This window comes from Macaca mulatta, chromosome 20 (assembly GCF_049350105.2).
Source record: "Macaca mulatta isolate MMU2019108-1 chromosome 20, T2T-MMU8v2.0, whole genome shotgun sequence".
Lineage (NCBI taxonomy): Eukaryota > Metazoa > Chordata > Mammalia > Primates > Cercopithecidae > Macaca > Macaca mulatta.
Window position 1 is genome coordinate 66,191,672 of NC_133425.1, and position 26,772 is coordinate 66,218,443.

A 26,772-nucleotide genomic window follows, 5' to 3' on the forward strand; every position below is an offset into this window, starting at 1 on the left:
CCTTCACTTGCTGGATCAGAAAATGTAGCTGTTATAGTCCCTCTCAGCCCTCTTTACTTTGACCACGTAGCTCAGGCATGATGCAAAATCAATGACTCCAGGAAGTTAACCCGAGGGACCATGTGGCTACTTCTCTGGGATGTCTTGGGTGAATTTAGAAATTTGGGGGCTTCCTAAAACCCCCCTGTCCCCAGAGCATGATGTAAAATCATAGCAGTGTCCCTGATAGTGACATGGAACTTTAGAGGTTTCAAGTAACTAGATCTTATTTTGATATTTTGAATTCAAAGACATACAAGATTATCAAGAGAATTTAAGTTCAATCAGTATCAATCATTTTGCAAGTATTTTGGATCATTTTAAATGGGTTGGTTTGCATTAAACCCAGTCAGTTTTGTTTGGCCATTGTCTTTGTTTGGGCTTGTATTAGTCTGTTTTCACGCTGCTGATAAAGACATACCCGAGACCAGGCAATTTACAAAAGAAAGAGGTTTAATGGACTCCCAGTTCCATGTGGCTGGGGAGGCCTCACAATCATGGTGGAAGGTGAAAGGCACATCTCACTTGGCGGCAGACAAGAGAAGAAAAATCGTACAGGGGAGCTCCTCTTTATAAAACCTTCAGCTCTCATGACACTTATTCACTATCATGAGAATAGCATGGGAAAGACCCTCCCCCATGATTCAATTATCTCCCACCCGGTCCCTCCTACAACATGTGGGAATTATGGGAGCTGCAATTCAAGATGAGATTTGGGTGGGGACACAGGCAAACCATATCAGGGCTGCTATGAAAAAATACCTTAGACTGGGTAACTTATAAACAACAGAAATGTGTTGCTTACAGTTTTAGAGTCTGAGAAGTCCAAGATCAAGGCACCAGCCCTCTGTTGAGGGCCTGCTTTCTGCTTCATATAGGGCACCTTCTCACTGTATCCTTACATGGTGGGACGGGTGAGGCAGCTCTCTGGGGTCTCTTTTATAAGTGTGCTAATTCCATTCCTGAGGGTCTCCCCTCATGACCTAATGACCTCCCAATGGCTCCACCTCTTAATACTTGCTTGGGGATTAAATTTCAAGATATATATTTTTTTCTTTTTTTTTTCTTTTTTTTTTTGAGATGGAGTCTCACTCTGTCACCCAGGCTGGAATGTAGTGGTGTGATCTCGGCTTACTGCAACCTCCGCCTCCTGGGTTCAAGTGATTCTCCTGCCTCAGCCTCCTGAGTAGCTGGGATTACAGGCATGTGCCACTATGCCTGACTAATTTTCATAATTTTAGTAGAGATGGGGTTTCACCACGTTGGCCAGGCTAATCTTGAACTCCTGACCTCAGGTAATCTACCCACCTCAGCCTCCCAAAATGCTGGGATTACAGGCATTAGCCACTGTGCCCAGGCTCAAGATGTGAATTTTGGGTAGACACAAACATTCAGACCATAGTAGCCATAATGTGCCATGTTCACTGAAATGTGCAGGTTCTATTATGAATTTTGGGTCTTACATTGGAAAAAAAATTATTGTCTTAAAGATAAAATTACAAGTATTGTAGAAATTTTGAGGTAAAGAGCACAGTGGTTGTCAATATTAACAGCTACTAAATCTTTTTTTTTTTTTTTTTTTGAGACAGAGTCTTGCCCTGTCACCAGTTTGGAGTGCAGTGGCACAATCTCAGCTCACTGCAACCTCTGCCTCCTGGGTTCAAGAGATTCTCCTGCCCCAGTCTCCCGAGTAGCTGGGACTACAGGCATGTGCCACCATGCACAGCTAAGTTTTATATTTTTAGTAGAGATGGGATTTCATCATGTTGGCCAGGATGGTCTCGATTTCTTGACCTCGTTGCAGCTGCCTTGGCCTCCCAAAGTGCTGAGATTACAGGCATGAGCCACCGCACCTGGTCAATAGCTGCTAAATCTTAAGAGGATGCTCATGATGACATTTCCCTTTCTGATGTACACCAACAGAAAGATGCACTGTGGGGCCACTTTGTAGCTTAGCTTTTATTTCTCCACATGTAACAACACAGGATAAATTTATCTAGTAATAAATGACCCAGTTGTTTGGAAACTCTTTTTTTTTTTTGAGACAGGGTCTCTCTCTGTCACCCAGGCCAGAGTGCAGTAGTGCTCACTGCAGCCTCCACCTCCCAAGCTCAAGTGATCCTTCCACCTAAGCCTCCCCAGTAGCTGGAACTACAGGCATGTGCCACCGTTCACAGCTAATTTTTGTACTTCTTTTTAGAGATGGGGTTTTGCCATGTTGCCCAGGCTGCTCTCAAACTCCTGGGCTCAAGTGATCTGCCCACCTCTGCCTCCCATACTGTTGGGATTACAGTTGTGAGCCACTGCAACTGGCCTGGAAATGTTTTAAAATAAAAATTAAGACTTAAAGGTACAAATATATATATATATATATATATATATATATATATATATATATATATTCTCTCTCTCTTTCTCTCTCTCTCTCTCTCTCCTTCTAAATGGTAGTGCTACCGGTTAAGCGCTGCCTCTCTGAAAAGTGTACAAAAATGTTCTATTCTGGCAAGGGTGGTGAATAGAGGGCAAACCAAGACCAGTGCACCCCAAACAACTTGGCTGTGTTGTAATCCTTTCCTTTAAGCTTAGGCTGTAGACTTTATAACTCTCCTACGTAGGGTTTCAATCCAGAAACACATGCTACAAACTTAGTAGCTATTCTAGTGGGTCTCATGCAAGTCTAGACCTGCCTGCTTTTATAGTTAGTACAATGGGTTCAGTCTGTTGAGGGGAAACCCTGGAACCCACTCTAACCAGAGGGAATACAGCCTGCGTGCTTGGATCATGGATAAGAGGCTGAGACAATTATGGACTCATCACGCTGGGAAGCTCCAGAGATCAACCTCTTGACTTCTCTGAGCATGAGTTTCCTTAACATCCAGAGAACATCCAAGAATTCCCTAAGACCCAGTTAAGTTTGTTCATCACTATAGGTCCAAGTTTTGCAAAATGTGTTATGCAGGGCACCCAACTTATGATACTTGAGGAAAAAGAAAAGCATATTCATAGTTAGAAATGTCTGAGTACGGCCTGGTGCGGTGACTCATGCCTGTAATCCCAGCACTTTGGGAGGCCGAGGTGGGTGGATCACAAGGTCTGGAGTTCAAGACCAGCCTGAACAATATGGTGAAACCCCGTCTCTACTAAAAATACAAAAACTAGCCAAGCATGGTGGTGGGCACCTGTAATCCCAGCTACTCAGGAGGCTGAGGCAGGGAACTGCTTGAACCCAGGAAGTGGAGGTTGCAGTGAGCAGAGATCACGCCACCGCACTCCAGCCTGGGCAACAGAGTGAGACTCCGTCTCAATCAATCAATCAATCAATCAATAAAAAAGAAATGTCTAAATATGCTATTACCGTCTTGGAAATTCACATAAGCATGCTGAAGATTCAGAATTCGACATAAAGACAACTGTTTAATTTTGCTTAAGCCACCTTTTCCTACACATACATGAACACATTTCTTTTTCTCCAGAAACGGAATAACATCCCACACTTCTGATAATGTTGCTCTAGATATTCAACATTTTATTCTCACATTAAGCCAGACTCTTAGAGAACAGCCCATCTGGATCTCACATTGTCACCTGCTCATAGAAGAGCATTTATTCTTCTATGATTTGCTATTTGCTCTCAGCCTGCTCAAGGGATGTTTTAGGGAAGAGGTACAGGAAACTTGCCATTAGAATCACTGTGAGCATTTTCTTGATTATTACATAATAAGCCCATTATAAAGACCCACAAAGAAATTTCTACTCTATGTTATGAACCGATATATTAGACTCCTGTGGTTGCTGATGCATGCTCCCACAGACTTGGTGACTTAAAACAACACACGTGTATCATCTTACCATTCTGGCTGTCAGAAATCTGAGAAGGGTCTCATTGGGCTACAGTAAAGAGGCTGGCAGGGCTGTGATCCTTTCTGGATGCTGCAAGGGGGAATTCGCCTTCTTGCCTTTTCCAGCTTTTAGAGGCTGCCTGTATTCCTTGGCTCATAGCCTGCTTCAGTCTTCAAAGCTAGTAATAGACTGTCTATCTTTGTCGTGATTCCAACTCTGTTTCTCCCTCTTCTGCCTCCCTCTTCCATGTTTAAAAGACCCTTGTGGGCTGGGCACAGTGGCTCACACCTGTAATCCCAGCACTTTGGGAGGCCAATGGGGGGCGGATCACGAGATCAGGAGATGGAGACCATTCAGGCCAATACGGTGAAACCCCATCTCTAGTAAAATACAAAAAACTAGCCGGGGTCATGGTGGCATGCGCCTGTAGTCCCAGCCACTCGGCAGGCTGAGGCAGGGGAATCACTTGAGCCCGGGAGGCAGAGATTGCAGTGAGTCAAGGTTGGGCCACTGGACTCCGACCTGGTGACAGAGCAAGACGCCATATCAAAAAAAAAAAAAAAAAAAAAAAAAAAAAAAAGACCCTTGTTGGGCTGGGTGCAGTGGCTCACACCTGTCATCCCAACACTTTGGGAGGCTGAGGTGGGCAGATCACGAGGTCAGGAGTTCGAGACCAGACTGACCAACATAGTGAAACCCCATCTCTACTAAAAATACATAAATTAGCCAGGTGTGGTGGTATGCACCTGTAATCCCAGCTACTCAGGAGGCTGAAGCAGGAGAACTGCTTGAACCCAGGAAGCAGAGGTTGCAGTGAGCCGAGATTGTGCCATTGCACTTAAGCCTGGGTGACAGAGTTAGACTCCATCTCCAAAAAAAAAAAAAAAAAAAAAAAACCACACAAAAAGACCCTTGTGATTACAGGGGTACACCCAGATAATCTGGGATAATCAGCTGATTTGCAATATTATTTCCATCTGCAACCTTAAATCCCCCTTGCCATGTAACCTAACGTATTCATGGGTTCGGGGGAATAGGATGTGGATATGTTTGGGGAGCCATTATTCTGCCTACCTTAATCGAGGATGCACATTGCTCTTTTTGATTTGGCTCCTAGGATGCTCAGAGTTATCTAGCAATTGTACAGGACTTCATCTTATTTTTTTAGCCTTATTTTCCTTTATTCCCTATAGTCTAATTCGCTCCTAAAGTTTATGTCATTACACACACACACACACACACACCCCATATCAAAATATAATCAAAGTAATCATATTAATAATGGACCCCTAGAGCAGGAATTGACAAACTACAACTCATAGATTAAGTCTGGATTCCCTTGACTGCCTGGGCTCAAGAGATCCTCTTACCTCAGTCTCTTGAGTAGCTGGGACTACAGGTGCCCACCGCCTTACTCAGCTACTTTTTAAATTATTTGTCGAGACAGGGTCTTGCTATGCTGCCCAGGCTGGTGTCAAACTCCTGGGCTCAAGCTGTCCTCTGACCTTGGTTTCCCAAAGTACTGGGATTATGAGCGTGAGCCACTGTGCCTGGCAATGTTTTTGTAAACAAAGTTTTATTGGAACACAGCTACTGCTTTCCTTCTACGAGGGCCGAGTTGAGTAGTTTGGCACAGACTGTATGTACAGCCCACAAAGAAGAAATATTGCAACATGGCCCTTTATAGAAAAAGTTTATGACCCTTCTCTGAACAACAAACAATGTTCTATTTTACTGTTCTGTGGATTTCCTTACCGTAAATCTCATTCATTTCTAGAACAATGAGAAGCCAGATTTGTGCTCAGTTTCAACTCTGAGGCTTAATGGCTGCTGCTGTCTTTTGTTGCAAAGGGAGATGATGGGTCACCTAAAATCCCTGAAACATGTAATCCCAGCTTCTTGGGAGGCTGAGGCAGGAGAATCGCTTGAGTCCAGAAGGCAGAGGTTGCAGTGAGCTGAGATCACACCATTGCACTCCAGTCTGGGCAACAAGAGAGAAGTTCCATCTAAAAAAAAAAAAAATCCCTGAAATATGTTGTATAGTTAGGTCTTTTGTTACTTCTAGCTTTTGGCTTTTGTAGAGGGTTGGAAAGTTACCCAGGGGATTTGAGACAGTGTGGCCCTAATCACAGTCACTTAAAATACAATGTTTATTAAGACAGACTATGTCTACATATTTACAAAAGGTTATCTCCTGGCTTAAGACTCTCATTAATTTTATTTATCAGTGGTTACCAACCTGATCCCTCATCCCTGCCGACACACACACACACACACACACACACACACACACACACACACCCCCCCTGCTTTCTTTCACTCAACCTCTAAATCTGAGAAGGAAGTGAATGGGCTTCGAGCTAGTCTACTATTTCACAAGACTTGTGGTAACTGTATATTTACCATAATATACATTGCAGATGGTTTTAAAATACAACATGTTAACAAACAGCATTTCTTTACTAGACATGTGACAGTAATGTTGGAAATCTCTGGTGTATAGTTTATCTCCAAAAATCGTGCAATTATTGTTTACCTTTCTTTCTTTCTTTGGTTCTAGTGCAATGGTGCGATCTTGGCTCACTGCAACCTCTGCCTCCCAGGTTCAAGTGATTCTCCTGCCTCAGCCTCCTGAGTAGCTGGGATTACAGGCACGCACCACCATGCCCGGCTAAGTTTTTGTATTTTTCGTAGAGACAGGATTTTACCAGTTGGCCAGGATGGTCTCGAACTCCTGACCTCAGGTTATCCACCTGCCTTGACTTCCCGAAGTGCTAGGATTAGATGCATGAGCCACCGCACCTGGCCTACCTTTCTTTTAGATCAGTGTGTAATAGATGCATTATGATTTGTCTAGATAGTGACATTCTTGACCATTTCAGTGGAAGTGGATTTGAATTTTCTTCCTAAGGTTACTTCATTTTGAGTAATCTTTCTCCAAAACAACATTCCCATGTGCCTTATGATTAAAAACCCTAATTTTTGTATATAAGGAGTTTTATTTTGTTGTCAAAAAATATATAATTTTAATAGAATAAATACAGATATTTCAGGATAATGGTAATTGAGCACAGCAAACTACATGTATTTTGAATTCACTATTAGAGTGACACTCTGCTAAACAATTTCCAAGTATTACCTTATTTCATCCTCATAAGAGCAATGGCAAATGATTTTCAAAGCCAGATTGCCTGACTTCAGAGCCTAAGTTCTGAATAAGTACACTACTGCTTTGCAGTGGCAATTTTCTGTAGGTAATATTAGCCTTTATTTGTTAAGCATCCATTATGCGTCAGACACTCTGTTAAGGGCTTTATGTACGTGAGCTCACTTGATCCTCATAGCTAGATAGGTGTATATCATTATCCCTATTTATTAGATACCCACTTTGGGGAATTGCATTTATTGGAAATTTAAAATTGATGATTACAAATAGAGGAAGTCACTAATACATAGATATGATTACATTTTCCAAACAGGGGCTTATCTTAGGAAGAAATGCAAACTTACCCTTCCATTTCCATTGTTATAGTTTCCAGATTTTCTAGCAACAATGCATAGGCTTACATAATACTCTAAAAACTATAATTTTGAATACAGTTTGCACATGGAGGGAAGCATTGGATATTCAGCCTGGAGAACAGGATCGGGTGCCTATCTTCGGACAACTCCTATCTTAGGGAATGTATGTTAGATGATCTGATCCTAAGTCTTGCCAGACTTAACTGTTAGCAAGGTGTTTCCCTTTACAATGGCTTAGAAACGCTAACCAGAAGCCCAAGGCTCAACGTGCTCTAGACTCATGACTGTTCGAATTACATTTCATTCTTTATGTCTTGGCTTTCTCCCCATTTTGGGTTAGCCCTGCCCTTTCTCATCTTAATCTTCCCATGTTTCTGATAACTATAATTTTAATGAGACAATTCTTTTAAGGTTCACCTTTTACTTTCAAAATTTACTCTAGGCCTGTTACATTCACTTGGAGAGACACTTCTGCCTTCGTTTTGGATAATCATTCCTAAATCTGGCTTGTAGAGTAACCAGTAATTGGATCAATCACTGTTTATCACTCTTCTAAAAACAATTGTCACCTATTAAAATGCCTTTCTTTCCCATGTTGCCTTAATTTGTGTATCCATTATAGTCTGGAAATAATAACAAGATGCTTATACATGAACCCATCTTCTGTCATTTGTGACCACCTCGACTTTCACTTTTTTACTTAAATAATAGTGGTTTATTCTCTCCCACAAGACCAGACATCCACTGAGAGGTGGTTTAACATTGTATAAAATAACTAAAATCTTTCTAATCAGTTTGTACTGGTGCTATTCTTGCTAGATTTCTGGACTTTTAATTTCTTCCTTGGCATTCAGTCTTTGCATATAGTATCTTTCGCCTATACTCTGTGTGATCCTGCTTACTGGAAGCTATTAATTGTATATGAATAATGGCTTCCACACAATATCTAAGGCACTTACCCCACTCACACACACAGATGAAGCAAAGGTACAATTAAATCCAAATCATTTGCCAAAAAGATATAGTTTAAGATTCACCATTTTTATATAAAACTTTCACGTTAGCATTAGACAAATTCCACAATATACACCTACCGTTCAGTTTCATCCTCAACGTAGAACCTTTGTCTAATTATTTTGGGAGAAGAAATTTCCTGTCACTTTCTTTGTACTTTCCCAGATGCAGACTGATAAGAAAATCGCAAATTCCTTTCAGTCTTTTCCTAAATAGTGTTTAGTGATAAATTAAAATGCAACCGGTTAGTAGTAAAAATGTATTGGTTAATGTGAAATGGTTTTCCATCGCCATCTTCTACCACTTTCTTGGAAGGCGAGAGCACAGGCTTTCTTTGCCATTGGAAACAGTGCTTCTCTTTTGAGATGAGCTGAAATAGTCAACATTCATTCGAGCCGTGACTTCCATGGCTTTGAAAATTTTTTAGCAGCTTTCCACTCAGAATGTGCCATATTTTTAGCCAAGTACACACGTTACCATTTTCAATTGCCTTTGATCATCATTTTGATTGATATTTTTCTAGATATTTTCCTTAAACTATTTTTTTTCCATATTTACAGGCTTCTGGACTTTTTGAATTCTGAAACCAAAAGAAGAATAAGTCGAAGAATTCTTACTTTGGTATGTAGACGTGTTCCAATTTGGTTGGCCTAAAAGTTTTCCATGGAATTTTCTTCAGAGTGCTCTGTTTCATTCCATGTTAAAGGTTGATTTCAGCTAATTTCTGAGATGTGATGATTTGGAAAACGTAGGACATAAAAATGAGGAACTTAAACATTAATGGCTTTACTTCCAAAATGCCTGTGTATCTTTCTGGCATGAATTTGACTTTGGTCATCACAGCTCTGATATCCTCTGCACGTTGAGGTGGTGTACTTACTACTTAATACTTGGTCCTGAAAAAATGAATCCAGTTGCTAAAGGTTTTGTTGGTAGGTAGTCCACAGCAGAACGATTGCTACGGGAGGTGCTGGCTGTATAAGTCATGAACTTTGATAATTTCAGTGCTTCATGTATGGCTGCTGGTCTTGATAAAGTACCATGTGATGGCTCATAGTTGCATTCCTTGTTGAAACTGAGCACAACTCTGGATTCTCATTGTTCTACAAATGAATGAGATACAATGGTAAGGAAATCCACAGAATAGTAAAATAGAATGTTGTTTGTTGGAATTCATTTCTGTGGCTGTAGGTAGATGAGGATATGGCAAATTCGCGCACCAGAAAATTGTGCTATGAGTTTTTTGTTTGTTTGTTTGTTTGTTTTTTGTTTGGTTGGTTTTTTTGTTTGTTTGTTTGTTTTTTATATAAGAGAAAAGAAGGTAAAAAAAGAGAAGAGTTTGAATGTCAAGGTTTGTTGGAGGCAGAACCAAGTGACCATTTGCTGTTCTGGAGCCTCTTCGCTGTCCCCATAGGAAGAAAGTGTTCACAAAACGCTTTCAATCCTAGGAGCATTCCATTGTCCAGCAAAAACATCTTTCTCACTGGCCTGACATATACAAGGCAAATTTTTGTGTGGCCTTAGAAATACACTTTTTGATGCTCTGATTTGAAAATGGCGACATTGTTAAAAAAGAGCAGGGACTTGGGTACAGTGGTGAATGCATGAGACGTTCATTTTGATGAAGTGTTGAGTAGACCAGATGCTTGGTATCAAATGCCTTGATAAAATATTTTGGAAATGAGAGCTGGTTTCCATTAAAAAAAAAAAAAAAGTCCCTCTAGAGGGATTGACTTATGACTTTCACAATTTTGTTTTCATTTATTTCAAGTAGTTTTTAAAATTAAGTATATCTACGAGCACAAACCAGGCTTGGACTATAGATTTTTAGAAGTCAATGTGCTTGACCTTAGATATTTGATCCCTGTTTGTGATTCTTGGTCATCTGGTGTTGTGATCCTTGTTAGCAGAACCACATCTGCATAGATAAGAGCATTGATGCATATCAGAGCCCAAAACACTTGAATTTTCCAACAACGAGAACATTAGGTGTTTCTCTTGGTGTGTGCTAATGGTATGGACTGATTTTGCAGAATCACTGCAGCAAGCTGTAAATGATGTATGAAATGAAAAATTCCTGTCCAGTGCACAGAGCGAATATATACAGTTCTGTGTAATCACTGTGGTGCTGGGCTATTTGTTTTAATATTTCCTTCAGACATGTAGCAGTTTTTTTGGTGAGTCATATCCAGACACTTGCCATTGGCACATAGCTCAGATTTCTGTTACATATATTTTAAATAAATTTCAGTGTTGTATAAGTGTACCCGAATTAATGCAATACCAGATTTTAGAAGACTTGACCTTTATAAAATAATATTTTTATGAAAACAATATCGACATTCTTGTTCTGAAAAATTTGGAAAATACTGAAGAGCCTAAATAGCAAAATTGGAAATCATTTTATGCCATTATGGAGAAATAGCCATTGTTTACATTCTATATATATATATTTAAGGTATTTTTTACTCACTGTAATTAGAATATACTCTGTAAAAAAATTATCCTATGCACTTCTTTTATACTTTCATTCCCAATAACCAATAGGGCTTGAACGTCTCCCAATGGTCTTCTACAGTGTAAATTTTACTCACTGCCTGCTGTTCACGCATGCGTGTAACACAGAGAAGTCTTACTCATTCCTATGACTGAATAATGAATATTTAGTTTTTTTCTAATTTTGCTAATATAAATAATTTCCTGTATCACTACTGTAATGTTTATGTGATTTCAGTAATTTTGGTGTATATTTGGTAATGCCAAACTTGTCTCTGATCTTCTCTTACAAAATTTTCTTTACTTTTGCATTTGTTTTTCCATGTTCGGTTTTGACAATGACTGGATTATATTTATAAATTATTGGAGTAGATTGGTATCTGTGTAATATTGAGTCATTCTATTGGAGAACATAGGGTGTCTCTATTTATGGGTAAATTCTCTAACATGAATTCATCCTCGTGTACCAGAAATAAACCTCCCTAAGTCACGAGAGTATTTTATTTAAGGTTTCTATGTATTATGTGCTAGTGTAATTCTTTTTTTGTGCCATCTTTGTTTTGGAGGATAAGTTGTTTGAAGCCTCCAATTTTCTTTCAAGATTATTGACCTGTTCAGGTTGTTTTCTATTACTCTTTGAATCAAGTTTGATGATTTATATTTTCCTGTTGAAATATCAGTTCATTTAAATTTGTTTTCATAGATGCATACAAAATATTGTGTTATAGTTAAAAAATAATTCTAGAAATCTATTGTTAAATCACTTTTCTTATTCTTAATATATCTTTTTTTCTTGATTGGCTGTGCCAAAGGTAGTATGGAAGAGCCAACTCTAAAGTTTACTTACTATTTCCAGTTGTTCTGTTTTCCTACTAGGTTTTAAAGTTGCATGCTTAGTTAATTCATTGTTTTTTGTTGTTGTTGTTTATTAATAAAAAATATTTAAAACTATGAACTTTCCTATGATTTTAACTTAGCTGCATTATATAACTTTTGCTGTTATATTCTTATTTATTCGTTGTTTAATAACCTAAAGTGATATTTTGATCAGCCTCTAAGATCTAAATTACTCTAAGAGTAATTTAAAATTTTAAAGTGGTTGATTTTATGACATCATCTGTTATTATTAATTTATAGTTTTACTTAATTGCCTCCTAAAATATGCCTTTGATGACTTTTACTTAAATTTTGTTGACATATTTTGGGGATAGTATATCTAATCATCTTTGGAAAAGATGGAAATGAAGGCTATTTTCCTTAAGGTAGAGAATTTACTAATTATAAAGCTCCACTATATCCTTTGGTCTTCGCTGATCGACTGTGAGGAATGTTAAAGTCCTTTACTAGTCTTTAACTTTTACTTATAGAGATATTCACTTTCTGAGAGTCAGTGTCGTATTATTTGACACATGAATATTGCATATTTGTGTTCAATTGTATTCCCTTCATATAAAGTGTGTCTTTGCCCACTTCATGTGTTTTGCCTTGCATGTTTATTTCTCTAATACTAATATTAAAACTCTTTTTATTTGTATATCTTTAATATATCTTCACTCATCTTTTTAGTTATCCTTTCTGTACTCGTTTGTCTTAGGTGTATTTCTTCTAATTGATACATAATTGGATTTGGTGTTGTGACTCAGACTTCTAGTCTTTGTCTTCTCACAGGGAAATTTAAGCCATTTACATACATTGTTATAAATAAAATATTAGCCTTACTGCTTTCTTTATATTTTAGTTTTGATTCTCTGGGTGTCATTTATTATTTTTCGTTCTCTGTCTTTGGGCATATACTGTATGGTTCTTTGTTAGTATTTCATAAAGTATATGTTGGTATTCAATTTTCTTTGTATCTAATGTCTCAAAGGCATTATTTAATCTATATATCTCCAACTGTCAAATTTAAGGGGAAAAAACAGCATTATGTCTTTTATTTAAATGGAAGAGTTTAGCATATTTCTCATCTTCCCCAACCCTGCAACATACATTCCATTGCTCTCCCCAGCCCTGTATCTTGGTCTTTGTTTATAACCTCAAGTTTTAGAAAAAGTGTTATTTAATAAAAATCATTAGTCTTAATGTATATGCTTATTTTCAAAAATAATTTATAGTCAAAAATAATAGAAAATAGTTTATAATTTCTATTTTGCTTTAAAATTTTTGCTATAATTAGTTATTGTTATGTTTAATTGGTTTCACTATTCTTGATATGATTCTTATACTTTTTCTTTATTATTTTTGAGTTCTTAGGCTTTTTAAATTTCTCATTGAGTTTGAATATGGCTTTAGATAATTTTTCAAGAAAGACACATGGTTGGTATGTTTTCTGAGTTCACACATTTGTGAAGTTTTTTTATTCTTTGTTTAGATGTGCAGTTCTGGAGTTGTACCATTTCCCCTAAAAATTTTATAATTTTGTTGTATTAATTTTCATATGTGAGGCAAGGTTGATTTTTTTTTAGATAATTGAAGGCTGTGTGAGTGTGTGTGCACATGTGCATGCGTGTATGTGTATTGTTATTTTTCTATGCCTAGATATTTGTGAGACTTTATTTTTGTATAACTCAGAATTTTTGACCAGATCCAGGTATGAGTTTGCCTTGATAATGGTCATTCTTTTTATCTGTTACATGGAACTTTTTCACTTGATAAGTATTTTCATCTGTTTTAGCTTAATTTATTCACTTGGTTCCATTTATCCTATTCTTCTTTTCAGGAGCCCCATTAATCTAAGATGCTGAAACAATAAGTTCTATAAAGTCAGTGAAACTGATATGGAAATCCTATCAGTTTCATTCACAGCGCTTTACCTGGGTGTATCGATAGAGAACCCAACACATTCTAGACCCTCAGTAAATCCATTTTTAATGGATAGATGAATGAACAAATGAATGAACGTATGAAAGATAAACCCCATATCTGATTTTATATGTGCCTTTCCTTATATGTTGTTTACTAAAAAATGTAATTTTTATCTTACGTTTTCTTCTTTTTAGGGAGATTTTGGCAAATGAGCTCTCTAACTAACCATAAAACTGAAGGCCAAGATACTGCTAGAGGGTACTTGGACTATGACTTTGCTTCCCTGGTCCCCCTCCCCTGCCTTCTTCTGAGAATAAGTCTTTAATAGAACTGTCTTTGCTTGAGAACCAGGAAAGTCTCACAAGTCTGAAACATTCCTTCTTAACATATAACTAGTTCAAATTCTTTGCAAGGAATGCTTAATTTCAAGTATAAGAAGGAGGTGTTGGTGATGGAAATTAGCTCAGACCCAAAGCCCCGTCTTGGGCAGAGTGTCACTGACAGCTGTCTTGCTTCTGTGTCCATGAGCTTTACTACAGTACAAACCACCCCAAATGTAGCAGCTTATAACAGCAATCATTTATTAGGGCATGCATGGTGCTGTAGGCCAGTAATTTGGGCTGGGCTTAGCTGGGCAGTTCTTCTGTAAGTCTCACATGTGAGTATGTGTCATTCATGTGATTATAGTCAGCTGATAAGTCAGCTGGGGCTGGTTTTTTCCTGGTAGCCTCCTGCACATGTCTGGTGTTGGAGCCACATATCTGAGGGTTTCTAAAGCAGCAAGAGAGGGCAAACGTCAACACATAAGCACTTCTCAAGACTGATTTAATCACTTTGTTTAGATTCCATTGGTTAAAGAAAGCCACTTGACCAACCCAGATTCAAAAGGTGGAGAAAGAGACTCTAGGTCTTAATTGGAGAAACTGTCATGTCCTATTGCAAGGGCATGGATACAGAAATGGGGCAAATGTGAGGCCATCTTTACAATTCACTGCATTCCCACTAGGGACTCTGAAAACCAAGGGAATTCATGCTGAGTGGTGTCTATTCTTGACTGTGTTGCCCTCTTGGCCAATTAAATTGAAACTTAATCTAAGCTTACACAGTGTGTTTGATCTCTTCCAATTGATTTTTAGTCTTCCTGAAATGTCACACTGTGCACTTTCTACCTTAGCATTCTGTATTTACTGCCTTTAATGTGGATTTGCATTCTGCCCATGCATTTTTGGTTGTGCACAGCCTCTCTTCTCATTCATCTTTCTTTTTTCATTCCGTTACTTTTTTTGTGTTCTATTTTTTTCTTATAATTTTCTATATCTTTTATAGTGAGGTCTATTTTGCAGTCTTCTGTAGACACAAAACTTTTTATTTAAGAATATTCATCACATGCTTATTTTGTGCCAAGCACTGCATTAATACTAGAAACACAATAGCAAACAAGATTTGGCCCCTTCCTTCAAGGAATTAGAGTTGAGTAAGTTTTCTGATTTCTTCAAGTATATTTTCAGAGGCAATGATCTGTGTCTGAGTTTGGGAGATGTTTTTGTTTCCTTTTTGTGTAGTAGCCAATCACAGATGCTTTGTTTGGTGTTCATCACCTGACTTAGGGTTTGCTCTCATATCTGTCTCCTTGTGTGGTGGTCAGATTTCCTTCTTGGATCTGTATCAGAAGGGTGTAGTGATGTGCATCCCTTCTAGATCAATTCCTAGTTTTCATGGAGCTTCATTGCCCCTGTAGTCTAAATCTCTGTTCAGTTAGAATACATAACAAACTCAGGTTTCAGTCTGCCCTACTGTTCTCCCTGTTCTGCCCCAAATCCAGCTCAGCACTTCAGTTTTGAGGCTCTTTCCCAGGGAAATGCCATACCCTCTTCCTCCTTTAATTTTTCTAAGGTTGGTGTTTCTGAATGGATGGCATGTAGGTCGGTAGATATATTTTTGTGGAAAAATAGTCTAGTTTCTAATGAAATAGTTATTACCTAATCTTGAGACAACTGCTAGCTTTTTTATCTCAGGTGGCAGACTGTGAGAGCCCAAGGAGTGTCTTACTTGTTGGTGATAGCCTAGGAGTGGGAAGGGAATGAGGTTCCTCTAACAGCAGGAGAAATGTAAGATCTTTTCCTATCTTCTCTCTGTGTGTGATTTTATATTTTTGGGGGGACTATTTTTATTAGAAATATTTCATACATATGAAACAAACTATGTAATATATATGTAGGTTACACAGCATAATAATGAAATGAATACCCATAAACTTATGACCTAGCTTAAAAGTAGGAAAATTAATAGGAGAGAGGCCTCTATCTGTGTGCCTCTTCCCTATCCTTATCTTGATATCCTCCTCCCCACTTAGAGGGGACCACTATTTTCCATATAGTATGTTCACAGTTCCCTTGCCTTTCAAAAAACAGTTTTATTTAATATATTAATTTGAACTAAACAATATATTGTTTAGATCTTTCTAATTTTTGAGTACTATAAAAACTGTGTCACACCAAGTGCAGACTGATGGGAGTGACAAATTTTCACTCAATATGATGTTTCCAAGATCCATTTATGTTGTTGCAAGTAAATGTATTTCATTCATACCCACTGCTGTATAATAGGCCTTTGTGTAAATGCATCATGTTTTTGTAATCTATGAATTAAATTAAAAACAATCTATCTAATAAAAATAATGTCACTTTGAATATTTGGGTATAGTTCTCCCAGTTTTCATGTGTAAGAATTTCTTTTGGATATGCAGATTCCTCATGTTCATAAAAGTGTAAAATTATAAATGTATAAAAGTATAAAGTATAAAAGAGCATATGGTCTTTCTTCTGATCCTTTTAATGCCCACAGAACCTTAGTGTTGATCCTATGTGCCTTCTCTTTTTATTATTCTCTCATCGTGTGTTTGTCAATTTTATTATTCTTTTGAAAAATAATAACTTTTGATTGTTATGATCCTTTTATATGATGCTCAGTTTCTATATTACTGATTTCTGTTCTTTATTATTTGATGTTGGCTCTGAGTTTGGAAGAGTAGGTACAACTTGGCCAAGATAAGGCCAGAAAATGCTTAAATATTTGTCAGACATGAAATGTTCTTGAGAGCATTCATCAGAATATAGGAAATGCTGTTTTAATGTGCATTTTTGAAGTAGTTAGTCCTATTGGGTCCCCTGGAGTTCAGAAATGGTAACACAGAAGCCTTCAAATCTTCAGATCGTTTGATTTCATTTAAGGGTTAATATTGGTGATATATTTTGGTTTTGTATATCTTGCCTTGTTCCAGAGTGATCTCGTTTCTTCCTCTTTTCCTGATTGTTGAAGAAATCTGATTCTCAGATGGAAATATGCTTCCTAGGGGTATCAGAGTAAAGATTGTATAATAGATGGTGTTTTTCTAATTGATTTGATCTGCTCTCCAAATCTGTCTTACATACACTACTCCGTCCTTAAACTACCATTGATTTTTATTTGCTTTGGTTACCTGTGTTTCCTTTTATGTATTTTTTCCCCTCAGATCTGTCCCTCATTCTTGGGTAGTGTCAATTTGCTTTGCCTAGTATTTCTGTTTTCATAAAAAAGCAGAAAGATGACACTGTTAAATGGGCCATTTAGCTGAAGATTGGCATGTGAGACGTTCTTTTTCTATATATATAATGAGAAAGATGTATGTAGGTTAATGTATGTATTTGTAGAGAGGAATATTACAGCTATTTTATGATATTTAAAACTAAATGCCACAGTTGTATTTTTTCCTAAGTAAGTCTAAAGTCCCCTTAAAGGAAAGCTAGGAAAAGTAGTAATTTGGAACTAGTTGGCTTAACTTAAAAAGCTCCCCTGTGACATCGGAGTGTGTTTCATGCAATTGCTTTCTTAGACTTCCTCATTAAAATATTGACTACTCTTTTTCTTCAGTAAATGCTAATCCCAGCTCCCATGTACATGTATTTACATTTCACTGCAGGCACCCTGCCAGGTTAGAAATAAAACCAATTTGTTAATATCACTATTTCCTTTTCAGCAAAGAAAATATGCATTAAATTAAAGGTGTTCTAAAAATAATCAGAAAAGGCTCCTGTTGGTACCAACCACGTATTTGTCTCTCTGGCTGAGGTGGTGATGGTTCACCTCTATCTGCCTGTGTTTCTCTGCTCATCTCAGCTCTGGTCGTCTCTGTGCAGAGCTTTGCACAGAGGCCACTGATGCTGGCTTTGCTCTGCTTTCCTCCCTGTTTCCATTGCTGTGCTTTTGCTGGTCCCTGCCAGCACCCATCCAAGGATGCAAAACACTATTTTTAAAAGAATGTGAGCAAATATGGTTAATCCTGGCCAATAACACGCTGCTGTGCTGGAGCATTCTCCCCAGAAATCTTGGAAATCTTCGAACTGCAAAAGGGTTCCCATTTGATTTATGATTCATAAGTGGATCAGTGTTATTAAAATCCACAGGAGTCCTTTGTTCGTGTAGTCATTGTGAGGACCACCCACCATGCACTTCCATACACTGTTTTGAACAAGAGCATCCTCCTGGAGCCCATAGCTGTTTCTTAAATAATCCTTCTGGAGAAACCGACTAATTATGCAACTGAACATTAAGTCATATTAGTAACTGTAGAATGTTTGTGCACATTGGGTTATCTAAACTTGCAAACTTGAAGTGAATTTTCAACAAAAGCTAACAGTTATTAACCTTATTAGCATACTTTACCTGGCTGGATGCTACTCTTTACTTTGTTGAATATTTTATTTATAAAATGGATTGATTGATATTTACCATTATTCCCGTAATCCTTAAGGAAAAAGGAGTCATTTGCAAATGTCATGGTATACTTTGGTGCTGGGAGAAGTAAAATCTAGCATCTAAAAATTTGGTGGATACATTTTGTTAGTTTTTCCTGTTTTTACTCCTTATTTCATTATGTTTTCCCCGTTGTTTTTTCCTGCAGTCAAATAATGGTCTTTGCTCTAGCAAGGTTAGAAGAACAAGGTCTTACTGATAATCTTCATGCTACATTTCTACTTTGGGGAAAATGTTAAAGAAAAAAAAATTAAGCTTAAAGTAGTCGATTGATGACTTTTCTTCTAATTTTGTCTTAACTGGATTTCAGATTTGGAGCTCTGAGTGTTTTACTGCAAATAATCCATATTGGCCAACAAAGTTAGGAACCATTTCCCTCCTGAGCCATTTCATCTTTTATAATTTTATCCCATTTTACTCCCATTCCTTGTGAATGGAGGCGTTGGCCTCTCTCTTGCATCATTATTTTCAGATTTTAGATTGGTGTGGTATCATACACTTTCTGAATTCTGTAAAAACTTGGGCTGGATGCAAACCAACAACGTAAAGGTCTTTCTGCTGTAGTCTTTGGTCTTGGAAGTGGTCAGCATTGAGATACTTCTCAGGAAGACATATTTAGCAGTGCAGTGTTGTTCTGCGAAGGAAACCACCTCATCCAGCTGGTAAGCAATTTATGCCCTGAAGCATGAAGATTTCATAGCCCTTGTAATTTTATCCTTCCTGGTGTCGCTGCAGGTGCTATTTTTATTCATATAAATATTTAATCTTCTATAAAACGTATTAAGCTGTTGGCCTCAATAATATTTTTTGGCAGCAAGTTCCCTAGGTTAAAGGGACACAGTCAAGTACAACAGCTTAGCTCAAGATCAGTTTTAAATAAAGGTATAAAAGGTGATTTTCTGAGATTTAAAAGAAATACCCCAGCAAAGCTGTTTGGGGTTTGACTAGGACATTTCCCAATAATGCTGCCACGGTCTCGGTAGCACTGAGCTGGCATCTGAGAGACCAAGAAACAAGCTTAGTTGAAACTAAAGTGAAAGCAGTTACTGTACATCCTAGAGCTAGTGAAGAGAAAAAGCAGGCAGAGCCTCTATAAAGAGTGTTCTTCACTTTCATGGCCTCCAGGTCTTCATGTTCAGATTTTTGCATGACTTTTAATTCATAGAAATAGTTCTCCCTATTAGATTTTCCTAACCCTTTTCAGGTGGTTGGCTTCTTTTAATGGATACCCCTTTTTATCTTAAAAACTTACAAGCTTCCCTGAGTCTTTTGGTCGCACGGGAGCGCCAGCCAGAAATATATGGTGGTGTGTTCTACTTCCCTTTAGAAGGTCGTCTAGAGATCACATGGGGGTTTCTCCAGTTGAATTCAGTTAAACCAGATCCACATTAGAAAATACAAAGATTGGCCGGGCACGGTGGCTCACGCCTGTAATCCCAGCATTTTGGGAGGCTGAGGTGGGCAGATTACCTGAGGTCAAGAGTTTGAGACCAGCCTGGCCAACATGGTGAAACCCTGTATCTACTAAACACACAAAAATTAGCCGGGCATGGTGGCACATGCCTGTAATCCCAGCTACTCTGGAGGCTGAGGCAAGAGAATTGCTTGAGCCTGGGGTGTGGAGATTGCGGTGAGCCGAGATTGCACCACTGTACTCCAACCTGGCCAACAGAGCGAGACTCCATCTCAAAAAAAAAAAAAAAAAAGAAAAAAGAAAAAAAGAAAAAGAAAGAAGTAAAAGAAAATACAAAGATCACACTGTCTTCCGCAATGGTTGAACTAATTTACGCTCCCACCAACAGTGTAAAAGCATTCCTATTTCTCCATATCCTCACCAGCATCTGTTGTTTCCTGACTTTTTAATGATTGCCCTTCTAACTGACGTGAGACAGTATCTCATTGTGGTTTTGATTCGCATTTCTCTAATGACCAGTTATGATGAACTTTTCTTCGTATGTTTGTTGGCTGCATAAATGTCTTCTTTTGAGAAGTGTCTGTTCATATCTTTTGCCCGCTTTTTGATGGGGTTGTTTTTTTCTTGTAAATTTGTTTAAGTTATTTGTAGATTCTGGATATTAGCCCTTTGTCAGATGGATAGATTGCAAAAAAAAAGGATGAGTTTATGTCCTTTGGAGGGACATGGATGATGCTGGAAACCATCATTCTTGGCAAACTAACACAAGAACAGAAAACCAAACACCACATATTCTCACTCATAAGTGGCAATTGAGCAATGAGAACACATAGACACAGGGAGGGGAACATCACACACTGGGGCCTGTCGGTTGGAGGGGTCTAGGGGAGGGAGAGCATTAGGAGAAAAACCTAATGTAGATGATGGGTTGATGGGTGCAACCAACTACCTTGGCACATGTATACCTATGTAACAAACCTGCATGTTCTATACATGTATCCCAAAACTTAAAGTATAATTAAAAAAAAAAAAAAAGAAAATACAAAGATCAGCAGCTTGAGGTATGTGCATTTACTGTCTAGGAGACATGAATGAACTCTAGAGTTGTACATTTCTTTGTCTTCCTGGATACTTACAGTGGCTAGTACATTTCCCTTTCTCTTGAACCATGATAGATACTTGTGCTGCAGAATAGTCTGGCACACACAGATCTGCATTGGCTTAGAGGGTGGTCCAGATGAGTCCATTCTTTTGGCAAGCTTCGTAGAGGTGGCTTATCATTTTCAAGAAGGAAACATAAATGTTAATATGTGTTATAAATAGAACACAAACCATTGCATATGTAATGAAGCTTTAAACAAGGAATTATAAGTGCTGTAGGAATTCAAAGAAATTGCTAATTGAGCCATGCACCGTGGCTCAAGCCTGTAATCCCAGCACTTTGGGAGGCCGAGACAGGAGGATCACGAGGTCAGGAGATTGAGACCATCCTGGCTAACACGGTGAAACGCTGTCTCTACCAAAAAATACAAAAGACTAGCCGGGCGAAGTGGCGGGTGCCTGTAGTCCCAGCTATTCGGGAGGCTGAGTCAGGAGAATGGCGTAAACCCGGGAGGTGGAGCTTGCAGTGAGCTGAGATCCGGCCACTGCACTCCAGCCTGGGCGACAGAGCGAGACTCCGTCTCAAAAAAGAAATTGCTAATTGACCAGAATGCTCAAGAGAAGGTGGCACTTGAACTGGTTCTTCAGGAAACCTGAGATTTGGACAAGGGAAGTGGAAGTGAGGGAAGATGAGATGGTACAAGTCAAGCAAGGCTACCATCCAGTAATGGCAAAACTTCAGTGTAGTAGGTTTTGTGGCTTCTCAAATAAGTTCCCACCTGAATCTCAAAATGAGATTATATGTTGGTTCAGTCTGTATTATGAGCAACTAAATTTAGTGCTAAACTTTTACTGATTGTTATCCTTCCTATTGGTGTAGTGCTTTTAAATGTTCTTATAGCTCCAAATGGTAGGGACCAGTATCTTCTTGAGCATCTTTAACTCATTCCTACTTAGCAGCTCTTTATCTCTTGGCAAATAAGCAACCAAACTGTCATACATGCTGGTGGAATACAAAATGGTACAGCCACTTTGGAAAAACAATTTAGTAGTTCTTAAAAATAAACTTAAACATATATGTATCATTTGATCCAGCCAACCCACTCCTAAGGATTTTCCCAAGAGAAATAAAAACTTATGTTCACACAAAAGCCGTATGTTAACATTTACAGTGGCTTTACTCATAATCGCTAAAACCAGGAAACCATCCAGGTGTCCTTCAACTAGTGAATGGATAAATAGTTGCATATCCGGCCGGGTGCGGTGGCTCACACCTGTAATCACAGCCCTTTGGGAGGCTGAGGCAGGTGGATCACGCGGTCAAGAGTTCAAGACCAGCCTGGCCAACATGGCAAAACCCTGTCTCTATTAAAAATACAAAATTAGCTGGGCATGGTGGCAGGCACCTTTAATCCCAGCTACTTGGGAGGCTGAGGCAGGAGAATTGCTTGAACCCGAGGCGGAGGTTGCGGTGAGCCAAGATCGCACCACTGCACTCCAGACTGAGCGACAGAGCGAGACTCCCGTCTCAAAAATAAATAAATAAAAAAGTTGTATATCTGTACAATGGAATATTACTCAGCAATGAAAAGAATGAACTACTGATAAACTCAACAACAAGGATGAATCCCATAGGCATTGTGTTAAGTGAAAGAAGCCAGACTCAAACATTTCCATGCTGCAGATTTCATTTCATTGCATTCTGGAAAAGGCAAAACTAGGTGTAGAGAATGGATCAGTGGTTGCTAAGGGCAGGACAGGACAGAGGGGTTGACTTGAGAGTACAAGGGAATTTGGGAGAAGTGATGGAACTTTCCAGTATCTCGGTTGTAGTGGTGGTGGCATGACTGTGCATTTGACAAAACTCATACACCCGTACACTACAAAGAGTGAATTTTATTTCATGTAAATTATACTTCAACAAGCCTGACTGTAAAGAGAAGGGTCCAGCAGTCTGAGATTCACAGATCTGATGTGATGGCCTCACATTTCCTGTAGTAGAAACTTCAAGGCATGGTAGCATTTTCTGTCTCAGGAGGTTTTGTTCAGAAACTTTCCATCGTCCCTTCAAGGAATCTTTAAAACTCCCTTAGTATTTTTGTGGAGATGGCCAAAGACCTTATATTTGATAATAAGAGCTCTCTGAAACACAAGTATTTTGTATATGAAGAAAGAAACACAATTTTAAAAGGTTTCACTATTTCATATGGGAATAGGTAACTCTTTTGACACATGAATATGACATGATGGGATCCCATGTAACTTCTCTGCTATGTGAGTAATGATTCCACTGGCTTTATAGGACATAGAGATTTAAATCCTTTAAACCAATCTGTATGTCCATTTTTCCATATCCAATCAAACTCTCAAGCCCAGAAACTGCCACTCAGGCCGCTTAAAAGTTATTGAAGAAAAGTCAGCCGGGCCTGGTGGCTCATGCCTGTAATCCCAGCACTTTGGGAGGCCAAGGCGGGTGGATCGCGAGGTCAGGAGTTCGAGGGCAGCCTGGCCAACATGGTGAAACCCTGTCTTTACTAAAAATACAAAAATTAGCTGGGGCATGGTGGCTGGATCCTGTAATCCCAGCTACTCGGGAGACTGAGGCAGGAGAATCGCTTGGACCTGGGAGGTGGAGGTTGCAATGAGCCGAGATCGCACCACTGCATTCCAGCCTGGGCAACAGAGTGAGACTCTGTCTCACCAAAAAAAAAAAAAAAAAAAAAAAAGTACAATGATAATCAGAAAGATCATCTCTTCAATGGTCCCCAAGCACCTATTATGACCACTTTCATTGCATTTGTCACACTATATTTAATTACTTACTTATTTATTCATCTTCTACATTAGACTGTAAACTCCATGACAGCAGGGACAATAGTGCTCTTAATCACTCTGCACTCTTTAGTAGACAAGAGGCACTAACACAATATTTGTTAAATAAATGAATAAATGTAGGGCATCTGCCTTCCCTAATGGACCATGACTGTGCTGCTGACTATGTTTATCCCATTCCGTATTTTAAATGGAATAAAACTCCTATGGAAATGCATTAACTAAGTGTTAGCTGTGTGCAAAAAAATATTGGTATGGAAAGGAAAAGTTATTGTCATTTACAATTACTTTCCTCTGGGTGTATCTGAATGCTCTGTTAAAATTTCCTCTTTGGTACACCGTATACGTGTCTGCCTCTTTTGGTCCAGTTGTAACGAGGTGGTAGCTCTTCCAAAGGAGTGTTTTTGTAATTTGTGCTGTATCTCATCTTAATGGACATCTAAATGGCACCAGGTATATTGCTGGTGATCTCTTGGTAGGTGAATGAATATGGTTGCTTCTTGTGATGGGAAGTCCAAAATGGCAAATACTATGGGATTACAAATTTCAATATAGATTAGTGACTATTTGTGGATATGGATTGATTTTTGTAAATCACTTACAATCACTGAATCAGGAACTAGCATTATAAAAAAGTTTCTGAAAGAATATAAATCTGTGGTTGTTACATAGAACGAATATATGTACTGCATATAGCACTATGCTGGGTATGCATCCTTTCACCTGAAACCATCTTCGATTTTTATATTAGATATTGATGCAATTGTCCAAGCCCGGTTTCTCCATTTATGGTAGTTCTTCGTTTTTCATGGGAGTTAGGTCAGCATTAAACAGTGCTAGCCCATCTCAAGATTTCCCTCTAGAAAACAAGGCTTCTAGAGGTGCAGAAATAGGTCAGCAATACTGTCTGGCAAAGTTACGTTGCCCTCCTGGGCGACAGCAGTGACTGGTTCAGTTTGGAAAACAAAGACTTGCAAAAGGATTTTCTTTTTCTCACACTTCTTTCCTTTTGTTTTTTAAAAATGACATTCCCTTCCCAACGCAAAATTACTTTATATCCAGTTTTCTCTGAAAACAATTTATTTATCTAGAGAAAAGTTTGAAGGCACTCTGCCACATCTCTAAATGGGTGGTGTTTTCCGAAGTCCCTCTGAGCTCCATGGCCTGCTGAGGCTTTGAGTGTAGGTTGTAAATGTGTCAGTGCATGAGACAGGTGGGGGTGGTTACAGCACGTAGAGGTTAATTGCCCCAATGAGAAAGAAGTACCTGCCATATCCTAAAGTCAGTCCATTTCCCTCTCAGAGAGAGTGGATTCTTAGCACTACCCATCTTGGTTTCGTTTTAATATCTACTATGACAGTTTTACTCTGTTTTTCATGGCTTATGCTTCCCCAGATGCATTCTTTCCTTAGTTAACAAATATTTATTCAGCATCTCCTCTGTCCCAGACACATTCTGGGTCTTAGGGATGCATTGATGTACAAAATGAGCTAAGTGCTTTCATACTCTTGTTGCTTTCTGTTATCCTTGCTCTCTTGGAAAGCCAGTAGGACTTCTATTTTTTATTCCCACTAGGAAAAGACAGCGAGTTTGTGGCTTTCCTTTGGATCACACAGGAAGTTGTTGGTAAAATTGGAACTGGAAACTAGATCTTTGTGCTGCACGTGAACTGTGCCCTTCATTGTACCTGGCAAGACCTGCAGGGTGGGGAGTGGAGGTGGTCAAGGTGCCCTTGGATGGATGCCTGTTGCATTTGTCTTTAGATTGTGACCTTCTAAAGGGTCACCTGACAGTTTGGCTTTGAGAAATGACCTGCCATTCCCAAACAGCATCAAGGAGAGTCAATTAGACAAAAAGATGGGAAGCAAGCTATTGAGTTTTAAATGTTCTTGTTGTGTCTTTGGAAAGGAAAAATAATGAGTCAAGGAGAAGGTATGAAACACAAACAGTTTTCTCAAACATGTCTATCAAGACACTACTAATCAGAATGGCTTTCTCTCCTCCCCCACTCAACCCAACCTCTTTTATTTTTTATTTTTATTTTTTGGAAGGGGAGAGATGACCCCGCTGAGTTTTGGAGTATGCCTATAGCAGCTTTTAGCAAATCACGATCCCAGCAGTAGGTTCAGCTTTGAAGAAAGATTTACAAATCTCTCACTGCTTTATAAATATCTGCATTTATATCTTAAAGAAGAAGGAAAAAAAGCCCCTCACGGTTGGTCTCTGCCTCCTCACCTCTTCTCCCCCGCCCACTTCCCCTTTTCTTGCCTTCTTCTTTTAGAAATTAAAGATTGTGATGTGTGCAGGAAATGAGGGTCTATAAAATTGTGATAAAATGTTCTTGCAAAATTGCCTTTGAATTTTCGCCTTGAATTGCAGGCGAAATGAAATTGTTCGCTTTCAGCATTGCTTTGTTTTTGACCCCTTTTTGTGAATTCTCAAAGGAAGGAAACATATTCCCATCTTTTATAGTAATCAAATTTATCTGGCATCTCTCAGCCTCTTGAATTACTTATGCTAGAGTTGGCCAGCTTCAGGAAGGCTATGGCTGGTTTATTTATTTATTGTTCTGAAGTGAGGGTTTTTGACATGAGGTTCCCATATCATCCTAGGGGGGTATGGAAGAAAAATCGAAAGTGCTTTCTGACATCCCATATGCATGTTATGTATATACATGCATGTGTCTCATCAAGGTGAAAGATATCCATCTAATCAGAAATAAGGGAGAAATGCTGTGACCGTGGGTCATGGATATTTAATATTTTTGCATGAGAGAGAAAAAAAATCTCATGTCACAGAAGTAAAATTCTGTGTATGAAGCCAAAAAAAATCTGGGAAAAGGGTTTACACTTGTGCAAAAGTGCTAATAATTCGTTGTAATGCTATTTAGTAACTAGTTGATTTTAACAAATATTTCTGTA

The 26,772-nt window shown here is 38.6% G+C and overlaps 1 protein-coding gene across 1 annotated transcript in view; it reads left to right on the forward strand.

Moving 5' to 3' along the window:
- Positions 1–26,772, forward strand: part of ZFHX3 (zinc finger homeobox 3) — a 1,113,461-nt gene that overhangs the window by 196,324 nt on the left and 890,365 nt on the right. Inside the window, exon 2 of the mRNA XM_077984470.1 lies at positions 8,976–9,036. The gene's annotated coding sequence lies outside the window, so the exon portion shown is untranslated. The remainder of the gene's footprint in view (positions 1–8,975; positions 9,037–26,772) is intronic.